The following is a 17,253-nucleotide window of genomic DNA, read 5'->3' on the forward strand; positions in this document are numbered from 1 at the left end:
TTTTCCACTACTGTGAAGTACTTCCGGGAACTTATTTGGCAGAAAAATAATTTGGGGAAAAAAGCAAAGAGCTTTAGAGCCAGTACTGATCAGTCCACATACCCAGTAGTTTAAGTGGACACTTCTCCAGATTCCTGTTTTTCTGACAGCTTGCAGTTCTCAGTTCTTTCAGGTTCATCTTTGACAGAAAGAGGTGAAGTTGGCAAAAATCCTGTGTATGCAAGTCCCTCTGACCACTGGCAGTGTGCAGTATGGGAAGCCCTATGAAAATAGAAAGACCTGCTCCCAAACACCTGCTTATGTTAGCTCATGGCAGCAGTGAATCTTTGGCACTTGGTCCACATCTTTTCTGTTCACTGGAAGCCTTGCTGCTGGGAGCCTTGCTCTCCTTTTTCATTTCTTTCCTCTGAAGTGGCTGGAGAGGCCACATCAGAAAGGCCAGTCCTTGCAGTTATTGACAAGTGCAACTTTTGTCTCATCCAGGATGTTCCTACTCAGTCTTCTTACTGTAGTGACAAGGTCATGGCACACAACATTTCTGAACAATGAAGAATGTTGAATAAATAAAAGTACATAACAAGAAATGAAATTTGAAGGTCATACAAGCAGCTAGCCAGATTATAATGTGTGTGAGAATGTGTGTGTAATTATGTTGTTTCAAAAGCTGAGCAGGGATTTTCCTTGCATCATGTTTAATTTTATTCTCCACATAAAAATATATTGTTGGAATTCACTTGGCGTTTACTGTTGCATGTAAGGATAAATCAACTGTCAAACAATGGAAGTCTTTTCCTGCTATGTCTGGTACTGATCCTCATCAGCGGGATAGTGTGTTTGGTTTGAGTTCCCTCCCTTCAAGAGACAAAACTGAATTGGAGAGAGTTCTGAATTATAAGAGATTTCAAATAGGTAACCACAGAGAAAAGATTGGAAAAAAGGAGACCAGAAGGGACATAAGTCTTTGATATGCAAAATGTCAGTATTTAAGTGTTGGTAATCAGTGGTTTGCCATAATTTCCAGAGGAAGCAAAGAAATCAATTGCATGTGCCACAGGGGTGATTTAGGCTAGAAGTCTATAAGACCTTTATGTTGTTGAGATGATAAAACATCATCAGTGGCTACCTGAGGGTTACTCAATGCAGTATCCTCACAAGAGCTGAGAACAGCTTAGACAATCATCGGCCATGGGCAGTGTGCATGCGCTTGTTCTTACCTTAGAGTAGAAGGGTTGGGCTAGTTAATATGTGAATTCTTCAGCTCCATATTTCTATGTTTTTATGCATGAATAAGAAAACCCTACAGCACCCTGTAGCTAAGCCAGAGGACTTTGTTAGATCACTGTCTGTTCTCCATGTCTAATTTTATCTCTGTCTGCACTTGGTCTTGCTCTCTACCTCCGGCCACATGTTCTTGCCCACTTCCTTGTGACAGTTCTCCTACAGCTGTGTGGTGACCTAGACTGCAGTGCTGACCCAACAGGAAAGCAACCCAGTAAGAGATTAGTTTATGTAGCCATTCAGTAGATATAATGTAAACATTTATAGGGGTGATAGTCTATACTTACATACTCTGTCAGGAATGTTGATTAATGGACAATACAAGACACAGGATCAAGTCTTCTGAAATTTTCTTCAGGTCTAATAATGGTTTGGAGAAGTCACTTACAATTTTTATCTTGTTTCCATGTCTGCAAAATAAAAATATTTGTCTAACTTGCAAGAACTGTTGTACAGCACTTAGAATTAAGTTTTAAGAGTGGGTGAAAGTCTGAAAATACTGTATTTTTTTTAAAGGTCAAAATAACATTTTCTGATAATTGTGGTACAACATTAACTTGAGCTGACACAATTTTTTATCTCTATGTGCCAAAATAATTTGTCCCCTGTGAATGTAGTTAGTAGAGTCAAAATATCAACTCTGAGAGGAGTTTCTTAGACATTTATTATATTGAATGTTGCCTGTACTTTCTTATTTTTATTCTCACTGCATAAGGAGAGGCTTAATTTTTTCCCAACTGTTTTTGCCTGCACTCTGGAGCAGTTTTTGGTCAAAATGCATTGAATACGATGGAAAGGTTGCAAAGATTTGAACATTTCCAAAATGCAAGCCATAATCAAGGGACTGTGATCATTGCTGTCTTTCTTCTGCCCAGGGAACTGGAGAGTTCAGAGCCGCATGAGCTGTAAACACACTGTGTCATCCCTCCTTAGGCTCTAACAGCAACATGAAAGCCCTGATTGGCGGTCTTGGCACATTTTCCTGGAATCCCGTTGGTGTAGAACCTACTAAGGCAAAGGAGTGAACAGCTTTTGATCCTGCATAACTGCAATGGGAACAAAAGTCTGGAATACAAACACGAGTTCAGGTTGGTTTTAGGAGCAACAATTGGCAGCCCATGGGGAAAAGTGTTGTGCTTGTCCCTGGTGGCCAAGGACTGTGTGCTGGTAGGATGTGTCCTGTGAATGGGTCTGATGAAGTGTAGGCTTCCTCCTGAGCTGCTGGAGCATTTAGATGTGGATGACTGAGTACAGTCACTGAGGGGTTTTGGTACACAAAGCAGTCAGGTTGACCCTCTTATATGAACAGTGGTGTCAAATGCAGCTGTAAATACTGAGCTGCTTCCAGTGGCTACCCGTCCTCTAACTATGCACTGCTATGATGCTTTGTCTATGGTTTGGCCAGCACGGTGCAGATACTCTGGATTACAGCTGGAAGCTGACACTGTTCAAGACTTCACTGAAATTTCACCCTTTGAGTCTTCTGAAGTTAATATCCAATTTGTGGTGTGTTGTCATTGCTGGATTATAGTTACCAACTCTTACAGCCTTCCTCTGCAGTTGCATATTGACTGCCATTTTCTTCAAAACCTGCCTTCCAAGGCTACTGATTATAGAAATACTTAAGAATTTTGGTCTCACTGTAAAAAATTTCCAGCTCTCTCAGTTGCAAAGAAAAGCTTAAACACATGATCCCTGAAGGCTTTGAAACGAGATAAAATTAAAGAAAAAAGAACATTTAAGCTCTCCTGATATAAGTGCTGCCATAATTTCTGAATAGTTTGAAGTGCTAACTCATGTTATGTTGATTGATTCCGTATAATACTAATTTGTTAAATCTCTCTATGTGTTTGGCTGTTTTTATTCAGCGCCAGTTTCAAGACCTAAAACAAATGACTCCAGGCTCCAAGTATTTTTTTCCATTGATGACAGTATGTTTAAACTCAGAAAATAATCTTGTTAACGAAAAGTTTTTTCTTCATGATCTTACTGATAAAGCCCGTAAATATACTGGTAATTTTTTCTTTAAAATTACTCAGATTTTATTAATTATATCTTTAAATGTAATTGACAGGCTGCTTACCCCTACCTCACAGTCTCTCCTGTAAGTTGCTAACTAAAATGAGTTGTTAGTGTAATCTCCCCATCACATCTGTGCTCTGTATCAAGAAAGTCTTATGTCATAACTGTTCCTGAAATACAGTTGAACCCCATCTGGATTTTCCAGTTACTTGTTTGCATTTATGGTGAGCACTAGGAAATCCGACGAGAACTCTGTGAAGCTGCGGGGAGAGAGGACCAGCCGCACAGAGACCCAATGTGCAGTTTTAAGGATTTCCTATTCAATTTCGATAATAGAAGATTTGCTAAATTTGAACTAATGAGAAATAGATGTAGCTTCAGAAGTTACTGACAAATCTAACTAAACTCAGTCAAAAACCTCTTAGTTCTGCTAAACTGTAGCTCAGTATCTTGACAGTTGCTCTTCTGATCAGGAGTTATTTAACACTTTTGCAAATTTTCTCTTTGGGAGAGAAATCAAGAAGTTCTATTACATGTAGTGAACCTACAAATATCAAGATGCAATATGAATGCTAAACTAGTTTAACTTGGCAGCACCTTTTTGTTAGTTGTTTTGTGACTCCATTAATATACCATTATGAACTTGATGATTTTTATGCAAGCCAACTTCCCTGTTTTAAAAAAATGAAGAGGTGATTGTTCCTGAGTAGCTGTATTTCTTACCAGGCAAGTGCAAACGTGGTAATGCAGCGATGTGGCTTTCCTGCTTTTAATGTAAGGTCTCTAGACAATACTTCTCTGCAGGGTGTAGACAGGCTGTTAGAGGATCATGTTTCCATAAAAAAACAAAAGCTTAAGTTAGTGCATTAAGTTTGCTAAAACACGTTTGCTTCCCCATCTTAATATTATTTTCATTGGATACAATCAAATACTTTATCATTCAGATAACAAAGTGTGTCAGCAAGTAATTGTATTTGCAAATTTCAGGACGTAATTATGTGAGCATATACAAAATTATGGGCAAGGAAAGTTGGTAACCCAGTTAAGATGAGACTGAAAATTTGACTTGTGATACATACAAGCTGTTTGAAACAAAGAGGGAGAGGCAATGCTTTCCCTGGAAAGAAAGAATTCAGTATGGTGTTGGCATTGCTCTTTAGTGTGCTCTGCCACTACAAAGGACTCAAGGGGTTTTTTTTATTATTTTAATCCTTTTCCAATTAAAGTTTTCTTTTTGGGAAGGTGACAGAAATTATTTGAGAACAAATTGAGAAATAAGAGCTGTAATGATATTAACGCTTTTCTTCTGCTTAGAAATTAATGTTTAACAACTGAAGTAAAGAGGCTGGGAAATAAGCAAAAACCTCAAAAGCAGCAAAATAACCTTACCTGTCATTAGTATTCAAGCAAGTCTACAGCACAGGACCTTTGTTATATAGCTGTTTGTGGGAATAGTGAGTTAGTTGCAGACCCCTGGCATGCTCTCCCAGCACAGTAAGAAGGTAGATTTTGGGGGATGGTCAAAAAACAAGAATAAAGCCATCTTTTCTCCCAGTCTGGAAAAAAAAAAACAAAGAAAAAAATAGTTTTATTTTTAGGGTAAAAAAGATCCATTTCCTAAACACAAACACACCTTTCTTCCTTCAGTCTTTCCTGTCCTGACTCCAAGACCCCTGGCCAGAGCTGAGCTTCTGTTCAAGGCAAAGGGGTGCTATTTGCCTGTGGGTCTGATACATTTTGCCTCAGAATGGGTCAGTGGGGCTGTTTCTGAGGGACTGGAAGTTGGCTGCACATGCCAGCTCCACACTGCCAGCTGAACTGAAATCTCCAATTCCATGCTCAGTAGCACTGGTTATGCACTGGGTGGTCAGTTTGGGTCTATTTTTAGGGTATGAATAAGGATTACGTGTTTCAGCTGTCTGCACCTTTTGTGTAACACCAGACTTCTTTCCCCATTTAAAGTCTGAGCTGATGAGGAAATGTGAGTGGAAAAGGTTTCTGAGATCTGTGGTTTCTTAGTGTCAGAACAGTAAGGTTTGGGTTAGGTTGCAAGGCAGTCTGACACAGAAGGCTTGCTTATTGCAGAATAAGTCCCTGGAGTTTAATTTTATTTGCATTCCACATTCCTTAGAGCAAATAAAAAGTGTGAGTTTCGAAATGGTTTAGATGGATTTTCCCCAAACCTCAACAAAATCTGTGATCTCATTGTTCATAACTCATTTTGTTAATTCCATACTTGGACTATGGGTGATGAAGACTGCCTCTGCACTTCTCACAGCTCTGTTAAGTCTAAATACATAGTTTATTCTGTCAAAGATGGATTTTTGTCATCAGGGTTTGTTCGTGGAAGTAAATAGTTCTTACCACCATGGCAAACTGGTTTTTAAGGGATTATCTCTTGTGACAGCCTGAACCTTTACCTGTTTCTCTGGTGAAATCTGGTATAGTACATTTTGACTTCCATCTGATTCCCTGATGATATTTAGCCCTACTCTCTGCTGTGCTACTTCATGCTGCTTTAGCAGGAGCTGTTGGCTTGAGCTTTCCATCTCCAGGAGCTGCTCCTCTGTTATTCCTCTCTTGCAAATATATCCTGAGATTGAAGCCTGCTACAGAAGGAACAGTGCAACCATATACAGAGAGGCTCTGTTTGGCCTGAAAAGGTTGCAATCTAAAAATGAGCTGATGATGTCTAGACAAGACTGTAAGTATTTAGTACCTTTACAGTGCTTTGCATCTTCAAAGTGCTCTGCAAACATTAACTGATTAACATAACTGCGCCATCTGTTTTGATGTTTACATTTTGTGCAGGCAAAATTCCTGCTTTGTTTTATTACCTCTTGCAGGTATGTGGATGTCATTATTATGGCCCTTCAGAGGGTGGTAAAGTCAGGTCCACACATGTCTCCAGTAACATTTTGCCTTAAAACTCAAGCCAGTGCCATTGGGGCCCTGCTCTCTGACCTGGCTGTGACAGTTGGGATTATTTCCCTCTGAAATTTCAGCCTCTAGTCTGTAGAAATTGTTGTTCCCATGGCTGCCGGAGGCTGCTGCCTCTCTTGTCACTTTGCTGCTGAACTTAACTGTTTTCTCCCCAGCCGTGGACAGGCAGGGACACATCCAGCAGCATGGGAGCTTCTCTGCAGAATGCTCCCAGATAGCCAGCTGAAATATTGGCTCAGGCAGAAAAGGTGGTAGAAACCATAAAGATAGTGAAAAGAAGGGGAAACTGTTACTTAGCTTTTGGCAAAAGGTTGTTTTTCTCTCCAACTTCATGCATGGCTACAAAAAATTTCATTGTATTCTTCTTTTTCCAACTTGTTATTGGAGATTTTGTGTAACTGAGGGGCTGTACTGATGAGCCAGTGTTAATTTTCCATTTCGGTTTAAATTTCTTACTAAAGATTTCAAGACTGTTTCAAAACTGATCTAAATCAAAGCACGAGTAGCACTGACAAGAATCAAAGCTGAAAAACCTTAAACCAAACCCAAACCACACTCTTCATTTATGTCTTTTTTTTTCTTTTCCCTTTATTTCCAACTCCTTACCATTTCAGTGTTTCACTGCCTGAGTGGTGTTTCAGGTAGATCACACAACCTAAAACTACCTTTATTTCCAAGTTCCTGCAAGTTTGTTTTGCAGAAGAGCTCGAAAGAAACAGGTGCTCTGCTGTCAGCAGGGAGAGACCGGCAATGTTTTGATCCAGGGAAAATTGCAGAGACACTCTGTGAGAGAAGTGAATCGTGAGAGATGTGTAGCGAGGCAGGGTGCTGGCAGACTTTTGCGTCAGTAAAGGAGTCATCATTTAAAATCTCAGATTAAACTCAGATTAAATTGTGCCGTGCCATCTCGTGGGAATCAGCCGTGACCAAGAGGAGACGCGGCGGCTGCTTGGCGTCAGGGAAAGGCCTGCTGTAGCTGCTCCTCCCCTCGGAACTGCTCTGCGCAGAGAGGCAGACAGCACACATGGGCCTGGGAGAAGCTCCTTCACAAATTCGATGTCTGGCATAGTTCACACCACGGTTTTAAGTGTGACCTCGAGGCATTTGCAAGGAATATCTTTATAAAGACTGTAACGGATGTGCAAGAGACTCTCACAGACAAATTTTCAATTAATAAACCCTCAAACCTGCAACATGAGGATATAAATATATTGAAAAGATGGACTTGGACAGACCTAGGTGGTGGGTGTGGTTTTCCTTCACACTGAATATTTTTGCAGCATTTTCTTGTTTGTTTGCATACTCTCTTCTGGTAGAGACATTTTGCTATGTTTGCAGGCTAGGATACAGTAGTGGGAACAAAGCTCTGACAAAATGGAATTCTCCCTTGTCAGACTGTGGCATCAGAAAAGCTGATGTCAAATGCCACCAGGCTCTGACTGGAAGCTTTTAAAGAAAGGTTGAACTTTTCATAAAAGATACAGTGTGGAAGTGGTTTAGGAAAGGATTATGTCCTGTAGCATCCCTGGGGTGAGGTGAGACAGCTGCAATTATTCTCCTCAGAGTGAGCCTCTCGTTTGCCAAAGCAAGGCTGGAAGAAGCCAGACACAGCTGTGAGTAACTGGCTCTGGGGGCCCTACTTGAGCAGGGGCAGGCTGGACAAGATGACCTCCAGAGGTCCCTCCTTCCCTCAACTCTTCTTGAGCCTGCGGTTCAGAGCCTTTCTCCTATTCCCTCCTAAAGTTTCCTCCTGACAGTTTGGTTTCTTTCGTGTACACGCTGCAGTCCCTTCAGTAGGTTACTCTGGGAAGGAAGAATATGAATACAGAGAATTGCAGATGTTGTAACCAAGTTATGTGCAGCCAATTTTACACGATGGAAGAGTGCCTCCTATAAAATGCTGAGCGTCGTTCGCTCAGATGGAAGGAATTACGCTGAGCACATGAAGCATTCTGTAGGCTCAGTAGACTCTGGCTTTATATAGAGAATCCCACAGCAATCAGAGTGAATTTTGCATTTGACTAACTCAATAGAGAGGATATTCTACAGCTGTCTTCCTTATGATTGCCCTTATTAGTCCAAACATTCCCCTCCCACCCCCCCCAAAAGAACATACTCAATAGCATTTTTATATTCCATAAAGGCAAATGTTTCATATAATCTAGGTAGATACTTCTGTCATCTTAAATGTTTCTTCCAGCATTTTGTATCCTTATGGACCCATATCTCATCTGCCTTTTTGGTTCTAGTCTTTCTTCCACCCCTAAGTTTTGGGGGATGAAACAGCAGTGTCAGTGTATAATACGATCCCACATGGAGTGGGGAGCTTTATATTTTTAGCCAATTTACAAGTAATTTTGTTTTATTTGATAAACTAATGGTGATAAGCAATCAATGCTTTGCATTTACTTCTCACATGAACAAAAAGGGAGGAGGTCTCTCTTACTGCAGCACCATGAAGAAGTTTCTGAAAGTCTGTATAAGATGAAAATTATTTGCATGTAGGCACAGAGGGAAGCACTGTGCAAGCATCTAATTGCAGCACTCCCTGCTGACCGTTCTTAATGTGTGTTGGTTTTATTAAGCATTCTTAACATGAAGCTAGACTTTTGCTTAGGCAAAAAATATAAGAGAAACAGCAGCTTTAATTCTCAGATTACTGAAGTGCATGCAGTTGGGAGAACCTGTCTGGATGCAGTAGATTAGGTGAATTTGTTCCCTCTGTGAAAAATGATGATAAATTGGTTTTGTGGTCCTGCATTGCCTGACTGGTCTTTTGTGTGTGTGTGTGTGTGTGTGTGTGAGTATATGCACAGTACGTATGGCTCTGTTACATCTTGAAGTTTTGGTATCATGTGTTATGCTATGCATTGCTTATGAGGGACAACGTTTGCATGACAAATTGCAGATCCATATGGCATAGTTTTTTAGCATCCTGTACTTTTAGGTATATTCAAGGAACTGTGCCTGAGGAGGTGAAGAGGGGAATCTGCTGGTGACTTCTCACTTCAAGTGATGTCTCTTCAAAACACTGCTATCAAATAAAAATGGTCATGGTTCAGTCCTAGATCAAATGCAATATAAAAATCATGTAACTTTGTGTATTGATATATGGTAGCCATACTTAATTTGATTCTATGATTTATCCCAGTTAAGAGATTCATAGCTTTGCAGAGAAACACACATGTCCATCTAGTATGGAAGAATCCAGATTTACAAGTCTTTAATGATGCACCATTTCTGGTTGGGGATAAGATCCTGCAGATCATTATTAGCCATCTTAGCCACTCCTCCTGAGCTCTTCATAGTTACAGCCTGACTCTGACCAGGTCTGTGACTTTACTAAGGATAGTAACTAGTAATGAAATGATTTTACTCTCTTTAGTGCTTAGCTCAAATAGTTTTTAGGGACATGAATGAAACACGGTGTAGCACCATACAGATTTATCAGCTTTCACTTTAAATTACTTTTAAAATGCATGCTTGGCTTTGTCTTCGTAATTAATGTTTCCATCCCCACTTGTGGCTCAGAAACCTTTATATTTAGCTACATGATGACTTACTTGTTCTACACAAATCTTATGGTTCAGTTCTCACAACAGGCTAAATATTTCGCTTAAGGTAATTACCTGACTTCAAAGGAACTTTCATAGAAAAGTAATAATATAAAAAAGAGCCTATATGCTATAAATAGGGTATAAAATTCCACATTAAAGATGTGTGTATATTACAGGAATCTTCAGAGCAGTGTGAAATATAATTAGGGCCTTCTACTGAGGCATAAAATTCTCAGTAATACATGCTAATCTTATTTGCTTGGAATGAGGTGGGAATATACCTATCAAGACATCTTTTGAAATATTTGAAATCTTTACATCTGAGTTTCCAGTTATACTTGTCTGACTTGATCTTTTCTTCCTTGTCACTTTCCCAACCTGAAAGATTTATTTGTGAATAAGCTTTCTCCTCTGCACGAAATCAGAAGCATGAACTTTCAGTAGGACAATTAGAATTTTAGTGAGACATAAAATGCTTTTTAAGAAAAGAGGAAGAAGAGCAACACAAATAAGTTCATATGTGATTATGTGCTCTTCACAGTGTGTGTTGATTGCCTGAGTGGTCATGTTGTAGTTGAAGGCAAGTCAGATCCTTCGATGCCTGCTCTATGCAGCATCTCATTCTTCCCACAAATAGAAGTCTGTTAGAAAAGAACATTTCTAATTAACATACAGCTTTTCTGAGGAAAATATGTTTTATTTATTTCCCTCATTTCCCTCTTATTTTGTCACCCCGCAACTGAAGTATTTGTCCAGCATACATCTTCAGAAATAATGTTTTAATGGAAAGTATTGATTGGTTGAATAAGGATTAGTACACTTACCTCGTGATTACTGAAGGAATGGTCTGCTCCCAGTGCTGGCCATGCAAGCAGCTCAAGAATAAGGCAAAGAATTGCTTTTGTCCAGAACAGGGACATTTCTGGTCTTTGATCTCTGGAATCTAAAGCAGTGCTTTTTGCTTGGAAGGTATTGTTACAATTAATATTGTACAGATGGACAAACTGGGGCAGAGAAGGGCTGGTGACTCATCCAGCAAATTACCGTTGTAGGGAAGAAGGGACTGAGCTGTTCTGTCCCTGCTGGACTGATGGCTGCCATGTCTGGTTTGGCTGGCTGAATGGAAGATGGTTTGGAGCAGCACTGCTTTGGGTATGGTTATGTATCAAGACATCCAAAATGTAGTCACTTGGCAGAATACTGGGTTTGTGAACTGGCTGTTGCTTTAGTGGGAGAGAGAGAAAGAGAGTTTGGGAGGAACTGGTATATGCACGACAATTAAACCCAGAAGTTTATGCCTGTCTTGTGATTTATTACAGGACTTGTAGGAACCTAGAGTGAAACCAAACCAAGTTACCTGAATTACTGTTTTCTGTTAGTTCTTGGCTCATTTTCATCTTTATATTGCTGGGCAGGCTTTTGCTGTTCCAGCAGGGTGTAAAAGGTTTCGAAATGTTCCTCAAGGTGTGCTTCCCACAACCAGTTGCCATTGGTAGCCATCCTTGTAACTTGCTGCTAAAATAAAATCAGAGTCAAAATACACTCACTGTTTTCCTAATACATTCTGTGTAGTTCCAGGTGTCTGAAGCACTGCCTGTAGGTGAGAGGGGGAGTGGCCTCACTTCAGTGGTGTTGCTGTTACAGCAAAACTCTGTGAAATATTTTTCTGTTGAAAAAAAGGATTTGCAATCTAATGGTCTACCATGTTGACTATAAAAATTCCTGGGAATCTGGAAACTTTCAGCAAGAGACTGGGCCAATTCCCTCCCAGCATGCTTGCAGACAACGCAGTGAAGTCTGGGACCTGCATTTGCAGAGCTCCCCAGGATCTTACCTGGGCACCTCCCCATTGGATGACGGGGCTCACAAGCTTGGGGGTCTGCAGCACTGCTGGGGCACCCCAGAAGCCTTGAAAGCCAGCCAGGGGAGGTGATTAAGGAAACCCAGCTTCACCCTACTCTGACTCCCTTGAAGTAAAGAAAGCCAACTTATTTTGGAAACTCTCAAAAGGACCCCTGTCATGGACAGCTGTGCTTCCAGAAACGTACTCCTAGTACCACAGAAGATAAAGTTTTTCAAATTTGTTTTGAAAAACACTCAAGACAGTTTTGTGTGTTTGTTTTGGGGGGATTGAATCGAATGGAACTGGACTGAATTTTTAGATAAGGAAAGTCTATCCACACTTATTATGTGGTGTGATGAGATACTATTGTCAGGTTGCCCCTTATTCCAGTGACTAGATATATGAATTTAATACAGGACGTTTATTTTAATATCAAAAATTTTCCCTAAGTCTGGTCAGCAAGCTTAAGATGCAGAGGGACCTTTACAAATAAGTTGTTTTCATTGGTTAACTGAAGAAAAGTGGGATGATTGGGGCCATTTGGGACGTGTCCTTTCAAGTTCCTCTTAAATCTTTTCCTTCTGACTTAAAAGAACAAAATAAAGTAAAATTTAAAAAAAAAAGAAGCAATAGGTTGATACCATGCAGACATAATAAATTAGGTTCCACGGCTGTTTTAATTTAGACGGGTTCTTCCATCTCGGCATCACCGTTGCGTTGTTTACTCGGGAAGGAAGGCACAGCGATAAACAAACACACACAAAGACTTATGGCCGGTGCCTGCCTGCGTATCACTTAGCAACATCAATATTTTTGTGCACAAATAAAGGTCTCCTGCGCGGTGCCTGCTGCCAGCATGTGTGCGTGTGCGCGCGTGTGTGCCTCTGTAGCACTGACCTTGTACGCAGAGAGATCAGGCTGTCAGTGATTGGTCACTCCTTAATTTGGATGTCTAGACATTTCAGCCCGCGCGAGCGAGAGGCAGACATCTAAAGACGTGAGAAGAGATTCTAAGGGATACTAGGGCCTTAAAATAATTCCCTGTCAAACTGCGAATGTATTTTGTTCATTTTAAAAATATATGGGTGCAAGTGACTGAGTGGAACACATGACTGAAGGCTTTCTTTTTTATTATCACTATTAATTAATGTGCCTCTTGGATGTTTTCATGGCTGTGATATAAATAGGTAGAGCTTCCTTAAGGGTTATCGGCAAGCATGAGAGAGTTAATATTATGATTGGTCTGCTGGCTGGAAATACGTTTTCTTGATTTGCTGAGAACCACAATCCAAAATCCTTAGAAAAGAAATGAACTATGTTTAAAGGAACTACCAAATCTTAATTTATAACGCTAAAACTATAGTCAGGAATGTCATCTCCGAGAATGTCCAGATGAATAGGAAATTATTGTCCACCATCTGCGTTTTATTCAAAACCTCTCTATGTGCAAGCAAATGTGTTTATACCCATATGTAGAAAAGGCTCAGTTCTGCCAAACGCTGAAATCTCTCAATTCCCACTGATGCCACTGGGCATTTGAAAGTTTCCAGGGCATTAGTCCTATGTTTGCAAAACAATGGCATGCACATACATTTACGATGGCCCAAATTTTCAGCTGCTCTTTAAATATATGTACAAATGGGCCAAATGATCACCTAGTTATCATTTGCATGGATCGTTCTGTTTGGGATATGGGGTATTTGTATAATTAATTGGAATTTACTTTTTGGTAAAAAATGTTTAAATTTAGAAAGCCATATCTACTACCTTAAGAATATTTTAATGTAATAATAAGATCTAGAATGGGGCAGAGCTTGAAGGAACTATTAGTGTCCTTTGGAGATCTATTTTAGTTTTCTTTGGCTTTAATTCTTTCAGTCATAAATCCCAGAAAACAGCAGCTGATGCTTGAAGAGCAACCAGCATTTGGAAGCAGGTACTCTGCAGCACTGCAGCAACAAATTGTTTTGAAAATAATGTGATAGAGTTTGATTTCAGTACTGATTCTCTCTGTCCACTATCAGAGTATTCCCATATGGAAATAGGTACAGCATCACAGAGAAACTTCTGTACAACTGTAGAGGTGTCTGTATTATTGGTGTGTTGGTGTAAACTGCTTAGGTAGGACTCACACCTGTAAATGAACCAAGTGTTCTTGTGCAGAAACAAGAGACCAGTTCTTAAAGCTAGTTTGTACTGTAAGGATCTGCACTACAGCATTAGCAGAGTGGCTACCCAAGTGGTTACCCAGCTGTAGCTGTATTGATGTCGCACTCACCCTCCCTCCCCTCCCAGATCTGTGAGAACAATTAATTTCAGCATAAAAGTCAATTTATTTTCAGGTAAGTCTCAGCTTTAATTCTGTGAGGAAATTGTTAATCTAGAATAGCTCCAGGTTTTCTCTCCTACAAGACTGTCCTGTTCCTTTCTATTTTTCTTTTGCCTTTCTTATGGTTGGCTCAAATAGTAATAGCAAACTGCATTAGCTCCTTAATTCTGTATCAGATGAAGAGCTGCTTTCCCTGGGCAAACATACCCAGATTTCTGTGGATGTGGAGGCAGAGAAAGAACCCACACAGACATGTGATGGCAAAGCACTAACACTGACAGGTCTCTTGATGTTATAAGTACTGTCCTCTCTGGTAAATCTGTCCCATTTTTAGAGGCAGGCCACAATTACTCTATATTCCTTCCCCTGTCTCTTCAGAAAACGTTGTCCCTATGCAAATAATTAACATACAATCAGACCCTAAACCTCGTCTAACTTGCACTGCTGATGGAGGTTTTCATGGAGTCCATTTAAATGTGCCAGGAGAAATTTAAAAACAGGGATGAAAGGGAGGTATTTCTAAGCAAACATTCTTTAAACACTTTGATAGAGCCAATTGTACTTTAAAAATCATTAACTAGGTAAAATAAACAACAGTGGGGTTCTCCATCACTTGCCCTTTTTATGTGCTAGTGTGTTAAAATGTTTGCAGTATTGCCTGCTAGTTCTTGTGATTTTATTGTATATTCCACAGTTTTCTGCAGGTTTCAACTCTGAGGTTCTAATGATTATCTGAGAAGCTCATGTTACTTGTTAACACAAAAAAAGTAATGCAAAAAAACCCTCAGAGAGACGTTGTGGAAAGAGAAGGTGGTATCTGTTTTAAACAAAACTGGTTTGTCCCACACTTGTTTCTTACCATTTTCATTCCCACTCTCACAACCCCCATGCTTTTAAGAATGGGCTTAAGAGATGTGTGCCCAAGAATTGATGTGGCCGGGATCAGTTGTGTCCCTGGAGGACACCCATCAAGTTCTTGTTGCTTGAATTGTGCATCTGTGATGCCTTGTTTTTTGTGTAGGTCTGCTCTACCTTTTGGTAATCAAGCACACTATGGTCCATCCTTTCACCTCTTAGTCTTGCTTACCTCACCCTAGGTGAATCTCAGTTTGCAGGCTCTTTGCTGGGTTTGCCTGCTGTGGGTGTCTTCCTGGCTACAGTCATCTTCCCTTTTGTGTGAACAGGAAAATAAGGGACACATAGAGCATGGTGCAACTTCACTGGTCTCCTCCCCCTGTCAGGGCACAGGTCTTCTGCTAATCCATGCTGTGGGCTTCCTAGGGCACAACCTTCCTGGTGATGCAAATACCACATTCCAGTGCTTCTCTGTTTGATTGCTGTCAGTGTGTCCATGGTTCTCAAAATGTTTTGGGTTTTTTTCCATGACTTTGCTCTATTGCCCTTCCTGTTACTTTTACTAACTGATGTTTCTGTTCATGCATTCTTCAAATCAATATTAGTATTTCTGCTACAAATACTATAAAACTGAAAAACCAAGATTCTAATGGGAAGTATTTTAAACTGTGACTTAAAGAAGTGCAAATATAAGTATCAGTTGAAAAAGAAATTGCACCTAATGTTTTTGTAATGATTTTGTATCTGTCTTTTGGGTTTGGCATATGTATAATTTGGGTTGCCAGCATTACAGCTTAAACAAGCCAGCTAGGACATTCTAAAACATTACATTTTCTTGTAGTCTAGACATATTTTCACAGACAGTCCAGCCACAGTTAAGGGTCTCTGTAGGTCTAATATAATTCAGATGTTGCTTCTTTTGGGACAATGTTCGAGCTCACTGGCCCTGAACACAATACATGAAGATTACTCATTTATTGGCCAGATTGGCAGAACTGAGTGGTTGCTGCCTTGTGCGGTCATTTGCTCCCATTCCTGTGCTGCCTCCTGTGCTTTGCTGGCACTCCAAAATTGCTTACCATTTTTATGATGCAGTTCATTGTGTGGCTGCTCAAAGATTTCTACCACTACATCAGAATGAATACAGCAAGATAGGGAATACCTGGAAGCTGCTCATCAGTCTGTCCTGGGATTTTCTTATCTATGTCTCTGGGTGCATTACATCAAGAAGGAAGTACTGAATATGTGCCCAGCACCCGTAATGCAATATCCTAACATTCATATTAAGGTTCCATATTCCTAAGCTTCCATTAAGGTCACTTGTTTTTGAATCTTTGGAAACACATTACCAGGAGTTATCCTGTCCCCTGAAATACTAGTGCTGCAATATGAACTGATGGGAATTTGAACAAATTGTGGTTTTTGAATGCTCTCTGTGGTTTCATGTATGATTTGACTAGATGTATTATTTAGCTTGGTTAACCTAGGCATGTAACTGAGCCTGCGTTCTATAACTGGTCAGCTTTAACATTTGTACGTTCCATTTGTTAAAATTATATGTTGTGCTAGCAGACACTTAACTTCTGCATTCATTCAGTAAATATGCAGTGTGTTCCCATATCAGGTCCTTTGACAAGGTATTACCTAAATGAGCTTCACAGAATTGTTTTAATTCCAATTCCTCTCTATTTTTTTTTTCTTCCTGTCTGTAGTGTTCCCAGCAGTGCAGTAGCCAGGATTTGATTTCTGTCAGAAATGATACTGCTTCAGTCTCGTCTCTGTAAGTCTCCGCAGGGAGGTTAGAGGGCGGTTATCCTCCGGCTGGTCTGGACCTAGTCCAGCATTCAATGAGAATGCAAATCCCCTTGAAAGCAGATACCTTTGCTGCAGTGATACTGCCTTTATGCTGCATGTGCTTCAGGAAGCTTGTGATAAGTTTATATTTGCATTGAAATACTGTTAGTTTTTAAAGGTACCTAATCTTTTGCGCTTATGGAAGGTTAGTAAATGAGCCTAATTATTTTCTCTCCTTTTCAACATGGAAAAAAAAAAAAAAAGAGTATATGTAACATGACTCAGGGCCTTGCCACAGCAGCGTAGGAGATTATTGTTAGCGCTTTGCTGTAACATAACTTTGATTGTCAAGGCATTTGCTGCAGTTCAGAACATTAATTTTGTGATGAGAGGATTCCACATCTTCCTTGTTTTCTAAGGTACAGTGTGGCAGCATGAGCTTAAGCAAGCTGGGCTTAGTTGCACATCCCCACTGTCCAGGTACAGAGGCTTAGATTCGAACAGGCTCAGCAGCTTTTGGAGCGGATGCAGCGCTGAATTGCAGGAGGGAGGATGGAAATCCCAAAGCCAGTTTTGTGGCCCAATACGCCTACCTGCTCCTCTCGGAAGAGGGCTGGCAAGCCGTGGCGGCC

General features: G+C 40.3%; 1 protein-coding gene across 1 annotated transcript in view; it reads left to right on the top strand.

The window, feature by feature from the left end:
- Positions 1-17,253, top strand: part of LDLRAD4 (low density lipoprotein receptor class A domain containing 4) — a 232,332-nt gene that overhangs the window by 163,770 nt on the left and 51,309 nt on the right. The window lies entirely within an intron of this gene.

The sequence above is a fragment of the Corvus brachyrhynchos genome, unplaced genomic scaffold, assembly GCF_000691975.1.
Source record: "Corvus brachyrhynchos isolate BGI_N302 unplaced genomic scaffold, ASM69197v1 scaffold331, whole genome shotgun sequence".
Lineage (NCBI taxonomy): Eukaryota > Metazoa > Chordata > Aves > Passeriformes > Corvidae > Corvus > Corvus brachyrhynchos.